The sequence below is a fragment of the Ranitomeya variabilis genome, chromosome 5 (assembly GCF_051348905.1).
Source record: "Ranitomeya variabilis isolate aRanVar5 chromosome 5, aRanVar5.hap1, whole genome shotgun sequence".
Lineage (NCBI taxonomy): Eukaryota > Metazoa > Chordata > Amphibia > Anura > Dendrobatidae > Ranitomeya > Ranitomeya variabilis.
Window position 1 is genome coordinate 378,784,992 of NC_135236.1, and position 19,959 is coordinate 378,804,950.

The window sequence follows — 19,959 nt, forward strand, 5'->3', positions numbered from 1 at the left end:
TGGTTAGGCCCTTGAAACAGTGTCTGCTGCTCTTGGGTTTGCTACTCCACTGAACAAAGCAATGCCGCCTGTTTAGTCCTGTTACCAATTTTGAACTGCATTTAGCCTACTTTATTCTTTGGCCCTATATCTGTTTCCTCCTCATCCTGCCCATTGCCCAGCCACTGCTAGATGAGTCTGCTGGTACATTGACCTAGACCACTACATTCCCCTTATACTCTACACAGCCAGAATCTGACCCTGCTGAAAGTAAGGTTCCCCTTCCCGCATGTTATACCACCTTACACAGGGACAGAGAGGAAGGTGCAGATGAAAGTGCAGGTTCCTTCATCAGGTGGGGGGGCATACTCGTTGGCGACATCACTGGCACAGGGCCCCTCAGAGTACGCAAAAGTGTCGCTGCTGGTGGGAGGCGCCCCCGCCATGCAAACACACATCGCTGTACTTTGAGGGGCCCTGTGCCAGTGCCAATGCGAACGAGTGGGCCCCCCCTGCTTGCTCAGGATCACAGCACTTGCAACGTTGAAATACTTACCTTTCCCTGCAACACCGCCGTGACGTAGTCCGCATTTCCTGGGCCCACGAAAAACTTGAGCCGGCCCTACTCCCCCCACAACTTTTGCCAAATGACCCCCAATTCCCTATGCCCAACTATTATTATAAAGTTAATTAAGATTGACAAGCTTCAGAAACAAGAATGGATGTTTTTGGCATTAAAATGGGCACTGTAGGTGTTTTCCTGGCCTCCACTCACTGCCGACTATGCTTCCCCATTGACTTGCATTGGGTTTCGTGTTTCGGTCGATCCCCGACTTTTAGCGATAATCGGCCGACTGCACTCGACTCGACTCTGGACAAAATCGGGTTTCACAAAACCCGACTCGATCTTAAAAAAATGAAAGTCGCTCAACTCTAGTTGCAACCACTGGTGAACCTACGCCACCTATAGAACCAGCAACTGGCACAGAGGAAGTTGAAGAGCATTGGTGCAGCAACTTAAACCTTCCACTGAATAACTTGCCCATTGCAGCCCCCATTCCCAAAAACGTACGCACAGGAGGGAGCTCCACATCATCACGGCCAGGCGCAAGATAGACAGTGGTGTTTTAGACTATCTCTTGGGCACGATGAATAAGGATGGCTTTTGCATGCAGTGTGGCACAATACATGTGGGACATTGCTCGACCTTTGCGGCTCCATGCCCGCAATGCGATTCATTAAATTTTGGACTCATGAAAAAAACCCAATAACCTCAAGGAGGTCTTTGATTTCCTTGATGACTGGTACCAGTCACAACGCAAGTGTTTGCAACCACCAGATGAGGAGGAAGCCACCACGGGCCCATCCAGACTGCCACCACCATAGCACACACACCGATGCCAACACCCATTCGCAGGGTTGAGACAACAATGCTTTGTCTGGGACCAGATGCCTCGACATAGTTATGTGTAATGGTCTGGTATAGGTAAGAAAATGGACACCTTTTATCCCTCGAAAAGGAGCCATCCTTGGCCATGCCTGGCCCTACCAAGGGGGAGCATTTTGTGGGCCATCACCCGCAGGAACAACCACCTTTGAGGCAAGTTTACTTGTACCTTGCAGATTCTGCTCACACCCAGGTAATGGGTCCAACCTTGTTACCCTCCCAAACATCTTTGTCAGGCCATCTTCCTTCCTAACAGTGTAGGTCACCAACATACCACAATTTATAATAACAGGAGTGTGTGTATGCTGTTATTGTAGTTTGTGCGAAGAGTTGCTATTTTCACACCTTTATCACATATGCATATGAAGAACTATGTTTCATAGTATGTTGTACTGTTTTGTGCTAATAAAACTTGTTTGATCATTATAGTCATGTATCCTAATTTGAAACGGCACAAAACCAATTTGCGAAAAATTTCTTTTAAAAAGCAAAAATACAATATTTTGTTTTAAACATATACAAGAACAAGGGGATAAGGGAAACAAAATATATCCATTTAAAATTAATGGATGAACAGCGTGCTCATTCTGCCATTCTATTTCTTCCTCAGGAGTGATGAAATAGGATGTGAAAATATCACAAATCTTAAGGCAGGAAGACTGGCATCATGTAGTCGGCCCAGGGGGAGCAAGGAAGGGAATGACCACATCCTCTTCTGTTTCACGACCATTAGCATACCCACATTCTTGCATGCGGGTAAAGTTATGTAACATCACACATGCCTTGATGACTCCATTAACATTAGGTTCAATTAGTTTTAGGGCCTCCAGAAAAACAAGATTTTTGGCACAAAGGATGCCAAAGCCACACTCCACCATTCTGCGTGCATGAGCAAGACAGTAGTTCAAAATCTGTCTCCGGTAATTGAGTGCTCGACAGGGGTACGGCCGCATCACATGTCGTGATAATTAAAAGACCTCATCTGCAACAAACACATAGGGTGTTGGCTCACCTCTTGACCCCGGAAGAAAACATGGTGATGGTACAGCAAGGTCATTATTGTGAAGGCGGCGGCCCATAACAGAGGTGTTAAAAGTTCTAAAATCACCAGTTCCACCATAGGGCCCAATATCAACTATATATATATAATCACTGTCCATTGATGCTAATAGTACAACCGAAACATACTGTTTATAGTTGAAATATTGGAACCCTGACATTGGTGGCTTCTTCATGATGTGTTTGCTATCTATGGCCCCAATGAAGTTAGGACATTGGTTTTTGGCATAAAATCCACGTGACATTTTCAATCAGTATCATTGGCCAGGCTCCAGCATAACTTCTGAAAGGAAGGTGAGACATATATGTGCACAGGTGTGATCCACAATTGCTGAAATCGTAGACTTGCCAAGGAGAAATTCAAAATGAAGTGTGGCAAATGAAACACCAGTAGCTAGGAACCTAATGCACACATTAAAAATTACATAATTTTAATCTGCTACATAATATTAATACTAAAACAATAATAAAAAAACACTATTTTTGTGTTGGGGCTGAGAGCATATTAAAGTACAGGTCTCCCAACATATGGCAGGATATAATTACAACAGTGGAGTACTCCCAATACTATAGCAAACTAGAAACAGAGCAGAGTAAACCGAAATCCACCAAAGGATAATATGAATCAAGTAAATTTTATTAGAACATCACATTAAAAACACATTAGGCAAAAAATACATGATAACGATTAGAGAACTGTGGAGGAGACATGAAGGTAGGGATACCCCTTTGATAAAGCAGGTACATGAAACACTCATCAGGGGCTGCAAGGAGGGCATCAGCAGTCCAGACTCACTAGTGGTAAGCAGGTTTTATCTTTTATGGCAGCGTATATTATTGGTATACAGGGTACACTCTATAATTAATTGCATTGTCTACCATTCAGTGTTGCCTACACTGATGCTGCAGTGATCTTTTGGTCCTGCTTCCCCAAGTCTTACTCTGACCTATACCCTCTCCTTTGCCTACCTTCATGTCTCCTCCTCAGTTCTCTAATTGATATCATGTATTTTTTGCCTAACATGTATGCTTGCATAGTTCATCGTAGAGTCGATGGAAGTGTCCTTTTGTTACCAGTTTGGTCAGGAGTAGATGTATCCAGTATTACCTACTCTTCCACAGACCACCAACAATTGGGCAAGGCTCACCATAGGGCCGAGACAACACCCAGTGAACTAAGATCCGCTCAGTAGTATTAAACGTCAGGTTGAAGGACATTTTAAGCCACAAAAATACTAAGAAATAAGCCAACGGTTATTAGGAGGGAAAAGACAACAAACCTATATGTGCTCCCTGTGTCAAACAAGAAAAAGTGGCCTTTTATAGGTTTTGACCTAAGGATTATTTAAGCTTATAATGAACACACATGCAGAAAATAGCAACACAATTGTGTGAAAATCGGATGGCATTCGCATCACATACTCTGAAACTAGGAATGTAAATTGCAAAATCACACTACATTTGCTGAAGAATGGGAAACAAAATCGCACAACACTTGTCTGACTATCCAGCATTAAAATCGGATAGAATTTAAAAATGCTAGTGTGTCTCTGGCTTTAGGCTGAAAATCCCCGCCGGTCAGAGATCCGCGGTTCCCACGCTGTCAAAAGACAGCGTGAGCGCTCAGCTGTGATCGGAGGTATAAAGTTTACCTCTGGTCACTGGTGTCAGCTGATGGGACTACAGCTCCCTTCATCCAACGCCTGCTGCCGCAAATAACAGTGAGAGCAGGAGCAGCTGATGGGAGTATTTATTAGCCAGCTCCTGCACTGTAAATAAATAATAAAATAAAAAAACAGCGTGGGTTTGCTTATATTTTTGATAACCAGCCAGGCAAAACTCACAGTTGGGGCCTTAGCTGTCAACTTCAACAAGGCTAGTTATCAAGAATAGAGGGGTCCCCACTAGTGATGAGCGAGTATGCTCATTACTTGGGTTTCTCCAAGCATGCTCGGGTGGTATCCAAGTATTTTGGCGTGCTCGGAGATTGCGTTTATGTTGACACAGCTGTATGATTTGCCGCTACTAGACAGCTTGAATACATGTGGGGGTTGCTTAACAAACAGGCAGTCCCCACATGTATTCAAGCTGTCTAGCAGCCGCAAATCATACAGCTGCAATGACTAAAACGAAATCTCGGAGCATGCCAAAATACTCGGAGACCACCCGAGCATGCTCGGAGAAACCTGAGTAACGAACATACTCGCTCATCACTAGGCATGTGGTCCCCTCATTTTTGACAACCAGCCTTGCTAAGCTCACAGCTGGGGGCTGGTATTCTCAGGCTGGTAAGGGGCCATTGATATTGGCCTCCTCCAGCCTAAAAATAGCTGCCTGCAGCTGCCCAGAAAAGGCAAATCTATTAGAACCCCCAACTCTGGGGTTTGTCCAGCTCTTCTCACTTGCCTTGTAGCAGTGGCAAGTGTGGTTCATATCTGTGGGGTTGATGTCACCTTTGTATTGTCAGGTAACATCAAGCCCACAGGTTAATAATGGAGAGGCGTCTGTAAGACACCTATACATTACTAATGCTACAGTTACATGGCAAATAAAGACACAGCCAGAATAAAGTCCTTTATTATAAATAAAACAAAACACAGTTTTCCTTTTTTATTTAAAAATAACAAACCCAGTTATACTCACCTAATGCCTAATTCCACCGAAGCCCTTGTTCTCTTGTACTAAAACTAAAATAAAAAACAACAATATGCCATACTTGTCTGTCGTTCTGTCCCATGCCATAATCCATTTCTGGGGGAAAAATAGTTTTCAACCTGGAGGGTGCCAAGATGCGACCATCCAGGCTGAGAACCACTGGTGACTGAGCTGCTGCGAGTGCAGCGTCAATGACCGGCGGTGACGTCATCGAAGTTACCTCTAGTCACTGGTGTCAGCTGATGGGACTACAGCTTCCAACAGCTGACACCTGCTGCTGCTAATAACAGTGAGAGCAGGAGCGGCGGATGGGAGTATTCATTAGCCGCTCCTGCGCTGTAAATAAATAATTTTTTAAAAAATTTGCATTTCCCCTGTATTTTTGATAACCAGGCAGGCAAAACTCACAGTTGGGGGCTGCAACCCTCAGCTGACAGCTTCAGGAAGGCTGGTTATCAAGAAAAGAGAGGGATCCTCATGCCATATTTTTTAATTATTTAAATGAACAATTTAAAAAAACAGCATGGAGTCCCCAACATTTTTGACAACCAACCTTGCTAAAGCTCGCAGCTGGGGGCTGTTATTCTCAGGCTGGTAAGGGCCATGGATATAAGCCCCACCCAGTCTAAAAATAGCAGCCCGCAGCTGCCCAGAAAAAGCGCATCTAATAGATGCGCCAATTCTGGCACTTTGCCCAGATCTTCCCACTTGCCTTGTAGTGGTGGCAAGTGAGGTTCATATTTGTGGGGTTGATGTCACCTTTATATTGTCAGGTGACATCAAACCCACGGGTTAGTAATGGAGAGGCGTCTGTAAGACACCTATCAATTACTAATCCTATAGATACATGGTAAATAAAGACAAAGCCAGAATGAAGTCCTTTATTAGAAATAAGACAAAACAGTTTTCCTTTTTTATTTAAAAATAACAAACACAGTTATACTCACCTAATGCCTAATGTCATCAAAGCCCTCGTTCTCCTGTAATAAAAGTAAAATAAAAAAAACAACAATATACCATACTTGTCTGTCATTCTGTCCCACGCCGTAATCCATGTCTGAGGGACAAATAGTTTTCAACCTGGACGGTGCCAAGATGCGACCGTCCAGGCTGAGAACCACTGGTGACTGAGTTGCTGCGAGCGCAGCATCAATAACTGGCTGTGACGTCATCAAGATTACCTCTGGTCACTGAGGCTGCGTTCCCAGCAGGGATGAACTGCAGTGACCTCAGCACCATGTTAAAAATTCAGTGATGAGGTCACTGCAGTTCAAGCTCAGTGACTTCACAGCAGAACACTGTGAAAATTTCTCACCGTGATGTGCTGTGAAGTCACTGAGCTTGAACTGCAGTGACCTCATCACATATATATATTCTATTCTATTCTGTATATATCTAATCTATCTACTCTATTCTAACCTGTCAGTGTGATTTTACTGTATGTGGCACATGAATTGCCAGCTTTTCAAAGGACAGTAAAAATCAGACAGCACTCACATGGTCTGAGTGCTGTGCGATTTTTTTCTCGCACCCATAGGCTTGCATTGGCGAGTCTCGGCTGAGCCTCGGTGACAATCGCAGCATGCTGCGATTTTACAGGCACGCCGAATACAGTAATGTGGCGGCAGCCTTCATCAGCCGCTCCTGCACTGTAAATAAATAATCAAAAGAAAACCTACGTGGGTTCCCCTGTATTTTTGATTACCAGCCAGGCAAAACTCAGAGATGGGGGCTGCAACCCTCAGCTGTCAGCTTCAGCAAGGCTGGTTAACAAGAATAAAGGGGTCCCCACACCACATTTTTTAATTATTTAAATAAATAATAAAAGAAAACGGCATGATATCCCCCATTTTTTGACAGCCAGCCTAGCTAAAGCTCACAGCTGGGGGCTGTTGTTCTCTGGCAGGTAAGGGTCCATGGATATTGGCCCCCAGCCTAAAAAAAGCAGCCCACAGCCACCCAGAAAAGTCGCATCTGTTAGATGTGCCAATTCTGGCACTTTGCCTGGCTCTTCCCACTTACCTTATCAGAAAGATGAAGTGTGTTCATTAGCTGTTAACTCGCAGGACCTGTCTGATGGCACAACAAGCAGGAGAACATTCTCACGCTCTCGCTGATCTCAGACAGAGAATAGTAGTTCACAGGCAGACACTGAGCATACGGTGCTCAGTGTCTACTGGATGACAGACTGCATAGTTGCCTGCCATCTAGATGTAGCAAAGCTGGACCCGTCATGGGACAAATGGATTAAATGCTTCTCTGCAGAAAGGTGAGGAATATTGTTTGTTTTTTTACCTGTTTTGCAGATGACAAGGGCATCGGGGAATGGGCAAAGTTGAACGTATGGTTTAATTAACATTATTAAAGGAGTCTGTGTCTTTCTTTCAGTTAAATTACTTTTTTCTGGGTGTCTGTGTTTTTATACAATATGACTATGGGGTTAGTAATGGGGGCGTCTAATTGATGTCTTTCTATTACTGACCTCGGGGATTGATGTCACCTGACAATACAAAGTTGACATCAACCCCCGGCAGCTATCACCCACTTGCCAATGCTACAGGGCAAGTGGGATGAGCAAGGCTATGTACCAGAAATGGCGCAACTTAGAGATATGCCTTTTCTGGGGTGGCAGAGTGTTGATATTTTTAGCCTGGGGGGCAGTCTCCATGGCACCTTCTTAGGCTATTAATATCAGCCCACAGCTGTCTGCATAGCCTTTGCTGGTTATTAATTATAGGGGGACCCTACTACTTTTTTTTAGGGTCCCCAATTTTAATATTCAGCACAGTATAAAGTTGTGAGCTAATATTAGTAGCCTGGGAAGCTCCATGGATATTACTCCCTTCTAAGGCTATAAACATTGCCCCAGATGTCAGCTTTCCCTCTGCTGGATGTGAAAATTGCGTGGGAACCCATGGTATTTTTTTTTTTTAAATATTGTATTAATTAAATATATGTACAGTAAGCTGCACACACATTGTACTAATTGTATTTGTCACTGACATCTGTATATCTACCTAATATATTTGTATTTACCGTATGTAATCCATCTACTCTATGCTGTTGGCACCTGCAGTGAATTTACGCTATGTGGCTGCTGAATTGCCTGCTTTTCTTCTATGTTTCTATCTATGTAATATATACACACATATATATATATATGTATATATATTTATATATATATATATATATATATATATATATATATATATATATATATATATATATAAGAGTTTTTGGAAAAGCCAGCTTACCGCATTGAAGAAACTGGAATACATCCAACCTGTGGTTACAGTTCGCACGGAAAACGGATTGGGACAAATCCACAAATGTAAATAGAAAACTTTTTGTTTCTCCAGTGATCAGTCCAATGGTAGAGTAAAATATACGTTTTATTTATCCATTAAAAAGTTCCAGATTTCTTCAGTTACAATATTGCATACATTCAATCCCTTATGGACGACATGTTTCGACACCACATGTGTCTTCCTTCAGGTCCAAATGTGTACTGAATCAAGACCGCAAATGTAGTATGGGGAAGGAGAAAAAAAAAAGGCCCATATGGGTTACTGGGTGTCACCGGTGTGTATAGAGAATTCCAATAGATTTGATTTAACCCAGTTAATCCAATAGCCAACAGTAACCCCTTGCGGTATTGATCCTTCCCCAAGGATTTCAACAACATGAAAAAAACAAATATTTAAAATCCACATTAAATACAAATTAAAATCAACCATATCTATAGGATACAAAAAAGATGCAAATGTTGCCAGTATGCTACAAAGGATAAAAAATCTGTCTCTTTTACAAGCGAAAAAGAGTTTCCAATACGCAGTTTTATAAATTGCAATACGGACAATGTTATTTATTTAATTCAGTGCAATATTTGTCAACTCCAATATGTGGGTTGTACCATGAACCCTCTGAAAAAATGCATCCGCAAACATTTGTCCGATGCGGTTAATTTGCCTCCAGCAGGTTTCTCTGCAGTTTTCGCGACATTTCGGCAACAAACATAATGGGGATCTAAAATCTTTTTCCTTCAAAGGAATAGAGAAAGTGTCTAAGCCCATTAGGGGGCAACTTACACGAAAAAATCCTGGCAAGGGAAAGTAAGTGGATTTTTTTACTGGAAACTAGAGTGCAGTGTGGTTTAAATAGCCGCATGGACTTGATAATGCAATATTAAATATAAATTGAGATGTTATAATAGAAGCTCTATAGTCACAGTAATTTATTTAATATGAAATAATTCCACTATTGCCCCCTTCTTTTCCTGTTTTGTCCTGTGAATATCTCAATATGTAATATGAATCTTTTTTGTATCCTATAGATGTGGTTGATTTTATTTTGAATTTAATGTGGATTTTAAATATTTGTTTTAATCATGTTGTTGAAATCCTTGGGGAAGGATCAATACCGCAAGGGGTAACTGTTGGCTATTGGATTAACTGGGTTAAATCAAATCTATTGGAATTCTCTATACACACCTGTGACACCCAATAACCCATATGGGCCTTTTTTTTATTTTTATTTTTTTTCTTCTCCTTCCCTATACTACATTTGCGGTCTTGATTCAGTACTCATTTGAACCTGGAGGAAGACACATGTGGTGTCGAAACATGTCGTCCATAAGGGATTGAATGTATGCAATATTGTAACTGAAGAAATCTGGAACTTTTTAATGGATAAATAAAAGGTATATTTTACTCTACCATTGGACTGATATATATGAGTCTGTCACTGACCTCTGTATATGCATGTATTCTATGTGTATATATCGATTCTATCTATTTCATTCTAACCTGTCACACTGATTTTACCGCAACGCGGCACATGATTTGCTGGCTTTTATTTGATCTTTTACCGAATGCTACCGACTTTTTCCGATTTTAAGAAAAATGCTAATGTTACCGATCATGAATCTGAATGTACCATATTAGTGTCAAATTAATGTTTGGCGATCATTTTATGAACATATTCTCTCATCTCTAATGACAACATTTCAATTAAAAAACTACAGCTTTCCAAAACAAACATTGTTGCCCATCTGCAGGTTGCACCTGAGCAAGCCAGAACACTATTGAAACAATGTTTTTTGTGGACAGATGAGACCGAAATAAAGCTTTATAGTTTAAATCTATGTTTGGAGAAAGCTTTACAGCATAAAAACCTCATACCATCTGTAAGACATGATTGTGGTAGTATCATAGTTTGGGCATATTTTGCTGCATTTGGGTAAGGACAGCTTGCCATCACTGATGGAGTAAAGAAATCTGAATTTTATCAGTAAATATTAAATGATAATGTCAGTACATCTGGTCATCAGCTGAAAATGAAGGGAACATGGATCGTCATTCTACAAAAGAATGTTTAAATCACCATTCCAGCATTGCTGTTTTTTCAGCGCTGGAGTGGTGTTTTAGATGTAAGCTCCCTGTCCCCATTCTTATAATCACCTTCACTTTTTATTGAAGCCTTTCTGGTCAGCAGCGCCATCTTGGCCTGTAACTGACAGTAAGTCAGAAATTGCGCCATAAGAGCTCAATGCAAGTCTATGAGAGCCAGAGTAAGGTTCTCACTGAGATGTTTTGAAAAGTGACCTCCGCGCCGCTCCATGAAACACTGGAACTGCTGGAAGGTCCCTTTTTTTCAGAAACCAAAAAGTTGACCATGGAAAAGTATGAAAATGGCTGCAAGTGAGTATGAGACAAGGGGCAGGTGAATTACATATAAAGCACCACTCCAGCTTTGCAATAAACAAAAAACTGGTGCTTTAACCCCTTAGTGACAGAGCCAATTTGGTACTTAATGACCGAGCCAATTTTTACAATTCTGACCAGTGTCACTTTATGAGGTTATAACTCTGGAACGCTTTATCGGATCCCGCTGATTCTGAGATTGTTTTTTCGTGACATGTTGTACTTCAAAATTGGAAATAGATCAATCTGAGGACAGACGAAAAAATGTAGAATATACAATTTTTATTTGATAGTTTCTTCAAAATATAGGTATCTTCAACCAGACAAGCAAAATGCCAAATGCCAACGTTTCGGCCTCACAAACGGCCTTTTTCACGGCAATTTATTTATAGACATATCATAATAATCATCAATCGAACGAATAACATAATTTTATAACATAATACAGGTATTAAATCCAAGGTGTATATCAATTCATGTTATCATTGATATATATACAAATTAATAATAACTAAGATAATCTCTTCTGGATCTAGTAGATCACTCTCCAGTATCTTCTATTATTAAGGTGGATACAAAAAGGAAAAAGAAAAAACGGAAAAAGAAAAAGACATAGACTTGCATGTTACAATATAGTATGTGAAAGAGACCAATATTGCAGCTGGAAAGAACATTCAGAGTAAGTCCAGTGAACAAGATAGAGGAGAAACACCATCCAAGATTTTACCTGCATGTCGGTACAGGAAATGTGCTGTGAAAGATAAAATATAGCAATAAGTGCTTGCAGCAGAAAGAATCCTGAGAGAAGCATGTGAGCAGAGCAGAACGCATACCTGGAGGTAGGAAATATTGCATGTGGCCATCCGGATACCGCCGGCGAGGTGCGTGGTGTGTAGTGGAGCTAATGTGACGCCTATTTATGGCGTCACCAGTCAGTGCGACCGGAAGAAGGGAAAACGCCGAATTGACAAACTGCGCATGCGAAAATGTACCATACCGCGCTTGCGCAATGGTAAAAAGCCGATAGCGGAAGTGGGGCAATACCGAAGCCACTGGCTAACTAGGGCGCCTGCGTTATAAAGAAAAGGGAAGGGGGAAGGACTAACAAGCAGTCGCATATGCGCAATAGGAGGATACACTAACAGGAAAAGCAATCCTATACCGATGTGTTTGCTACGTATTGGGAATAATAAACAAAATATGTAAAAGGCAACTGTATTCATATGTATGTATATATAAAAAGAGGAAATGAAAAGAAAAAAAGAAAAAGAAAAAGAAGGAAAGAACGCACAAAGAACCCACAAACCTGTATAAAATCAGGAAGTACCGCAAGTGAAAGAACACTGGACTACATCTGAAACAAAAGGAAAAGATCTACAATAAATAAAGTTAATAAGCCTAAATTGAGGCTATATACAAATCATGAATATTTCATAATAAATAATAAAGTACCACATACCCTCACTATAAGGTACTGGTATTAAGGTCAGTATCGTATACTTTAGAGACCCACTCTTGCGAATACATTGCTAATGAAAAATATGTTACTAATAGAAGAGCTCATACTCCCTATTAAGGCCATTGGGTTCTAAGGTTTGGAGAGTATATATCCAATAGGCCTCTTTTTCTTTTAATTTAGAAATCCTATTTCCTCCTCTTCGCGCCAAAGGTATACTGTCAATAATTTGATATTTTAACTGTGATATATTATGATTATGTGAAATGAAATGGGCTGGTATGGGTAGCATGAGTCTCTTGCACCTAATAGTAGACTTATGTTGTGAGATACGGTCTCGGATATGTTGGGTAGTTTCTCCAACATATCCGAGACCGCATGGACATTTAATAAAATAAATAACAAAAGAAGAATCACAGCTATAAAAGTTGTGAATAGAAAACTGTTTTCCAGATCTTGGATGAGTAAATGTGTCGCCTCTAGTGATGTTAGAACATTGGAGACAGTGGTGGCATGGAAAAGTACCCTTCCGAGTAGTTGTTAAAAAGGTTTGTTTTGTTACTTTTTTGGAGCTCCCTATATCGGCAGAAACCAGAAGATTGCGTAAATTAGGAGGTTTTTTGTGGCACATCAATGGAGGGACTGTAAACTCTGGGATTTCTGGATATGATTGTCCCAAGAGTGACCAGTGTTTATGAATAATACCGTGAAATATCCGCATAAAGGGATGATGTGTGTTTACAAAGGTCATTCTCCTAATCTTAGGTCGTTTTATGGTGGAAGAAGTGATTGCTTTAGGAGGTACCAGAAGGGTATCAGGGTATCCTCGGTTACGAAATTTAATGGCCATATCGTTAAGTCTCGTAGTACGTTGTAAAGGATCAGAAACGATCCTATTAATCCTCTGGAACTGAGATTTCGGAAGGGCTCTAGTAATGTGATGGGGGTGACAACTTGAAAAGAGAAGTAGGCTATTCTTGTCGGTTGGTTTAACATAAAGATCGGTAGATAACGATCCATCTTCGTTAATAATTACCCGAGTATCCAAAAACGCAATAGATCTCTGGTCATACTGTATGGTAAAGGTAAGTTTGGCCACACTGTTATTGATAGTGTGGTGAAAAGACATCAGTGATTCCATATCTCCACTCCAAATCAAAAAGACGTCATCAATATATCTTTTCCACAATACGCCATATTGTAGGAAGAGGGAGTGTGTATAGACGAATTTGGACTCGAAATCCGCCATGAAAATATTGGCGTAAGGAGGCGCTACATTGCTGCCCATTGCGGTACCATTCTGTTGTATGAAGAAATCATCCTCAAAAAGAAAAAAATTTTTAGTTAAAACAATTGTCAAAAGTGAAATACAGAATTTTTTCAAATTAGAATCAAATTGGGTTGTATTATTGAGGAAATGTTCCACTGACTGAATACCTTTGTTATTGTCAATGTTGGTATATAGGCTATTTACATCTAGAGTCACCAAATAGCAGTCAGAGACATCTCTATGTAGGCCTCTAATGTAAGTTAAAAATTGGGAGGTATCTCGAAGAAAGGAAGGAATATATTTCATCAATGGGGATAGGATTTTTTCTAGAACAATTGCCAGTGGGGAAAGTAACGAACCAATAGATGCCACAATAGGTCTGCCCGGAGGATTAGTGAGGTTTTTGTGGATCTTTGGTAGCGTATATAATACTGGACAAATCGGATGACTATTGATCAGGAATTCCCCCAATTTTTGGTCAATCACCCCTAGACTCTTAAAGTGATGAGATAGACTACGAATCTCTTTGGCAATTTTAAATGTGGGATCGTATGAAATAGGGAGATAAGTTTCCAAATCACTCAATTGTGTGCGTATTTCGCTAATGTATTGTTGTTTATCCATAACAACTACCGCCCCACCTTTATCGGCAGGTTTTATAGTCAAATTTTTATTAGACCGTAGGTTATTCACAGCTATTTTTTCGGATTGAGTCATATTACTAGTTACATTCAGACGACTAAATTGAATATCAATTAATTTCTTGTTCACATCCTTCTGAACCAATGAGATAAATGTCTCTACTGGATAATAGGTCCTCGGAGGGGAAAAATTACTGCGTTGAATAAGGTCCAGTTTCTTCAAAGTTAAAGTCTCAGTGGTTAGTGGAAGAGCTTCTGTATCAGGTATCATTATCTTAGAGAAATGTACTTTCAAACGAAGAGATCTGTAGAAACAGAGGCGTAGCTAAGGGTTCAGCTCAGGGGGGGCGAACCTTCTGAGTGGGCCCCTAACCCTTGATTACAACTATGGTGGCACACTTTAATCATGGGTATAGGGGGAACCTCAGTAGATGATCCTGCTGTAATCGAAAATGTATAATGGCCCCCGCTTTAGCCCCCACGTTGTATCTTTCTTGGATCCTGGACTCTGTCCCTTTCTGTGGGCTGCAAATTGCAGAAAATAAAAACAGCCAGTAAATGCGTATAGAGTCCATCATATGGGAATAGGTCCCTGAATTAAACCAGGAAACCCTAAAAGGAATACTCTTGTCTGGACAAGACCCTAAGGGTATGTGTCCACGTTCAGGATTGCATCAGGATTTGGTCAGGATTTTTCATCAGTATTTGTAAGCCAAAACCAGGAGTGGAACAATTAGAGGAAAAGTATAATAGAAACACATGCACCAATTCTGCATTTATCAACCACTTACAAATACTGATGAAAAATCCTGACCAAATCCTGATGCAATCCTGAACGTGGACACAAACCCTAAAGAGGTGAATGGAAAACAAGAGGAAAGCAGAAGAAAGGGGGGGGGGGGGGGGAGGTAAAATATCACACAATGAAAGAAGAAAGTGCGCCCCCTGTATGTCATCTCTTCTTTTTTTCCCTTCTCCCCACTTGCGGGCCATGTTATTCGGACTGAGTATACATATGCATCTATATGTGATTGTAATTATCTATACTCACCTACTGGCTGTTCCCATTTTTATTCTATTTGGTTTGTCATCATATATATTTAGGCTACTTTCACACTAGCGTCGGGCTCCCCGACGCTAGCGTTGTCTCCGCCGCACAACGGGGGCAGCGGATGCATTTTTTCAGCGCATCCGCTGCCCCATTGTGAGGTGCGGGGAAGTGCGGGGAGGTGGGGGCGGAGTTCCGGCCGCGCATGTGCGGTCGGAAAAAGCGGACCGTCGGGAGCAAAAAACGTTACATGTAACGTTTTTTGCTCCCGACGGTCCGCCACAACACGGCGCAACTGTCGTACGACGGTTGCGACGTGTGTCAATGCGTCGCAAATGTGTCGCTAATGTTAGTCAATGCAGAAAAAACGCATCCTGCAAGCACTTTTGCAGGATGCGTTTTTTCGGCAAAACGACGCATTTGCGACGTATTGCAGTTAACGCTAGTGTGAAAGTAGCCTTATACTCAACTTTATGGGGATTTTTATGATGTTTGTTACCTTGTATTTACTGATATGAGATGACACACACTGGACTGATAGGACCCTGACCCCAGCTGCAGGACCACATTACAAGAGATAGAGAGAGACTGAGAGACAGACAGAGAGAGATAGACAGAGAGACTGAGACAGAGAGAGCGAGACCTAGACTGAGACAGAGACTGAGAGAGACAGAGAGAGACTGACAGAGAGACAGACAGATTGAGAGAGAGACAGAGAGACTGACAGAGACTGAGAGCGAGACAGAGAGCGAGACAGAGACAAACTGAGAGTGAGACAAAGACTGAGCCAGAGAGAGACTGCCAGAGAGTGACAGAGAGAGACTGACAGAGACCGAGACTGACAGAGAGACACAGAGAGAGCACTAGACAAAGACTGAGACAGAGAGACAGTGAGAGACAGAGACTGACAGAGAGACTGAGACTGAGAGAGTGACAGAGTGACTGACCCTGAGAGACAGAGACTCAGAGAGACTGAGAGAGAGCGAGACAGAGCGAAACTGAGAGAGCGAGACAGAGACTGAGTGAGACAGACTGAGTGAGACAGACTGAGTGAGACAGACTGAGTGAGACAGACTGAGCGAGACAGAGTGAGCGAGACAGAGTGTGAGAGCGAGACAGAGAGTGAGAGCGAGACAGAGAGTGAGAGCGAGAGACAGACAGAGAGAACGAGACAGAGTGAGAGGGAGACAGAGAGCAAGACAGAGAGCGAGACTGACAGAGCGAGAGAGACAGAGAGCGAGAGAGACACAGAGAGCGAGACAGAGAGAGACTGACAGAGAGACAGACAGAGAGCGAGACAGAGTGAGCGAGACAGAGTGAGCAAGACAGACAGAGCGAGACAGACAGAGCGAGACAGAGAGCGAGACAGAGAGTGAGCGAGACAGAGAGTGAGCAAGACAGAGAGTGAGAGCGAGACAGAGAGTGAGAGCGAGACAGAGAGTGAGAGCGAGAGAGCGTGAGTGAGACAGACAGAGAGAGCGAGACAGAGTGAGAGGGAGACAGAGAGCAAGACAGAGAGCGAGAGAGACAGAGAGCGAGACAGAGAGAGACTGACAGAGAGAGACAGAGAGCGAGAGAGACTGAGAGAGACTGACAGAGACAGAGCAAAACGGATGCAAGAAATCTCAGGGACTTGTCAGGAGGGGAGCAGTGTCCTGCCTCCTCCTTATTGCACAGTGCAGTCACCTCCAGCCCCCTGCAGCCTGAGCTCCTACGTCGTCCTATCTCCTGTCCTGCTCCTGTATGCAGGGCTCAGGGAGGGAAGAAGCAGCGTCCTGAAGTCTCTTCAGCTGCAGACACCACACAGCCGGCTATGTGTGCTGTCTGCAGTATGCTGGAGGCAGCAGGTACAGTGCTGGCACCCAGCGTCCCCGGGTACATGCTCCTCTACAGGACAGATCGCGGCAGTGCAGGGAGATTCTGTCCCTGCTCTGCTGCAGAGGCTAGCTCAACTATATTGGCGTGCAAGTAGGCTAATATAGTTAAGGGTAGCGTAGCTCCAGGTGGGCCCCCTCTGAGCTCGGGGCCCGGGGCGACCGCACCCTCTGCCCCCCTGGTAGCTACGCTACTGTGTAGAAACGATTCAGCTCTTGATCTAGCATAAAGCCATTGAATGGCGGGGTAGGACAAAAGGACAGACCTTTTTGTAAAACAGAGAGTTCAGTAGAAGACAAAATATATGATGAAATATTGTAAACAAGTTGGTCATTGGGTACCTGTGAACGAGTTTGCATCCTCGTTGAGGTTGATTCTGATCCCATTTGGTACCGTCTGTTGCCTCTAGTCCTAGAGTTGCGTCCTCGTTTCTGATCATATGAACGGAAAGGTAAGTGTGAATTGTCGCTTTCTGAACCTGACGAAAAAGAAGAAGAGTTCCAACGTCTCGGGGTTCTTCGATCAGGATTACCGCTAGTCCAGCGATATACTTCCCCACGTTGATAGTCGTCTGAATCACGAATAAATTTCATTCTTTTGCGCTCCTGGAGTGAAGACTGAAATTCATTAGTAGATTTTTCGGTTTGACTTTTAATTTTATTAAATTCCTCTTGCGATAAGGTGCTGCGTAGTTGTTGCTCGATATTCTCTATTTCTGATTCAAAAATAGGAATCTCTTTGTGTAAATATTCCACTGTGAGAAGGATCAAATCTAGGGAACATTTATTTAAAATGGCTTCAAATTTGTGACAAAAATCTTCTTTTTCAGAAAAAAGGGTAGGTCTAAGCGAGACCCTCAGGCCCCTAGGTATACGCTGTACCTTATGGTATTCGGCTAATGTTACATAGTGTAACTGGAGAGCTGTTTTTCTTCTATAAATTTTCTCATAATTGCGAGACTTCATCTGGTCAGCTGGAACATGTAGGAACTGTCCAGGTATATTAACCTGTGCAATGATGGATTCAGCTTCTGATTGGTTATATGACAACGTGTTCAGTGACATTACGTCAATTAGACTGATGGTCCCCAAAAAAACGTATAATAGTAATAGATCAAGGGGATCAGTGTCGTCTGGACTTTGATAGTCCTCAGAAAAAAACAATAATTGGAAATAGATCAATCTGAGGACAGACGAAAAAATGTAGAATATACAATTTTTATTTGATAGTTTCTTCAAAATATAGGTATCTTCAACCAGACAAGCAAAATGCCAAATGCCAACGTTTCGGCCTCACAAACGGCCTTTTTCACGGCAATTTATCTATAGACATATCATAATAATCATCAATCGAACGAATAACATAATTTTATAACATAATACAGGTATTAAATCCAAGGTGTATATCAATTCATGTTATCATTGATATATATACAAATTAATAATAACTAAGATAATCTCTTCTGGATCTAGTAGATCACTCTCCAGTATCTTCTATTATTAAGGTGGATACAAAAAGGAAAAAGAAAAAACGGAAAAAGAAAAAGACATAGACTTGCATGTTACAATATAGTATGTGAAAGAGACCAATATTGCAGCTGGAAAGAACATTCAGAGTAAGTCCAGTGAACAAGATAGAGGAGAAACACCATCCAAGATTTTACCTGCATGTCGGTACAGGAAATGTGCTGTGAAAGATAAAATATAGCAATAAGTGCTTGCAGCAGAAAGAATCCTGAGAGAAGCATGTGAGCAGAGCAGAACGCATACCTGGAGGTAGGAAATATTGCATGTGGCCATCCGGATACCGCCGGCGAGGTGCGTGGTGTGTAGTGGAGCTAATGTGACGCCTATTTATGGCGTCACCGGTCAGTGCGACCGGAAGAAGGGAAAACGCCGAATTGACAAACTGCGCATGCGAAAATGTACCATACCGCGCTTGCGCAATGGTAAAAAGCCGATAGCGGAAGTGGGGCAATACCGAAGCCACTGGCTAACTAAGGCGCCTGCGTTATAAAGAAAAGGGAAGGGGGAAGGACTAACAAGCAGTCGCATATGCGCAATAGGAGGATACACTAACAGGAAAAGCAATCCTATACCGATGTGTTTGCTACGTATTGGGAATAATAAACAAAATATGTAAAAGGCAACTGTATTCATATGTATGTATATATAAAAAGAGGATGTCTCTGACTGCTATTTGGTGACTCTAGATGTAAATAGCCTATATACCAACATTGACAATAACAAAGGTATTCAGTCAGTGGAACATTTCCTCAATAATACAACCCAATTTGATTCTAATTTGAAAAAATTCTGTATTTCACTTTTGACAATTGTTTTAACTAAAATTTTTTTTCTTTTTGAGGATGATTTCTTCATACAACAGAATGGTACCGCAATGGGCAGCAATGTAGCGCCTCCTTACGCCAATATTTTCATGGCGGATTTCGAGTCCAAATTCGTCTATACACACTCCCTCTTCCTACAATATGGCGTATTGTGGAAAAGATATATTGATGACGTCTTTTTGATTTGGAGTGGAGATATGGAATCACTGATGTCTTTTCACCACACTATCAATAACAGTGTGGCCAAACTTACCTTTACCATACAGTATGACCAGAGATCTATTGCGTTTTTGGATACTCGGGTAATTATTAACGAAGATGGATCGTTATCTACCGATCTTTATGTTAAACCAACCGACAAGAATAGCCTACTTCTCTTTTCAAGTTGTCACCCCCATCACATTACTAGAGCCCTTCCGAAATCTCAGTTCCAGAGGATTAATAGGATCGTTTCTGATCCTTTACAACGTACTACGA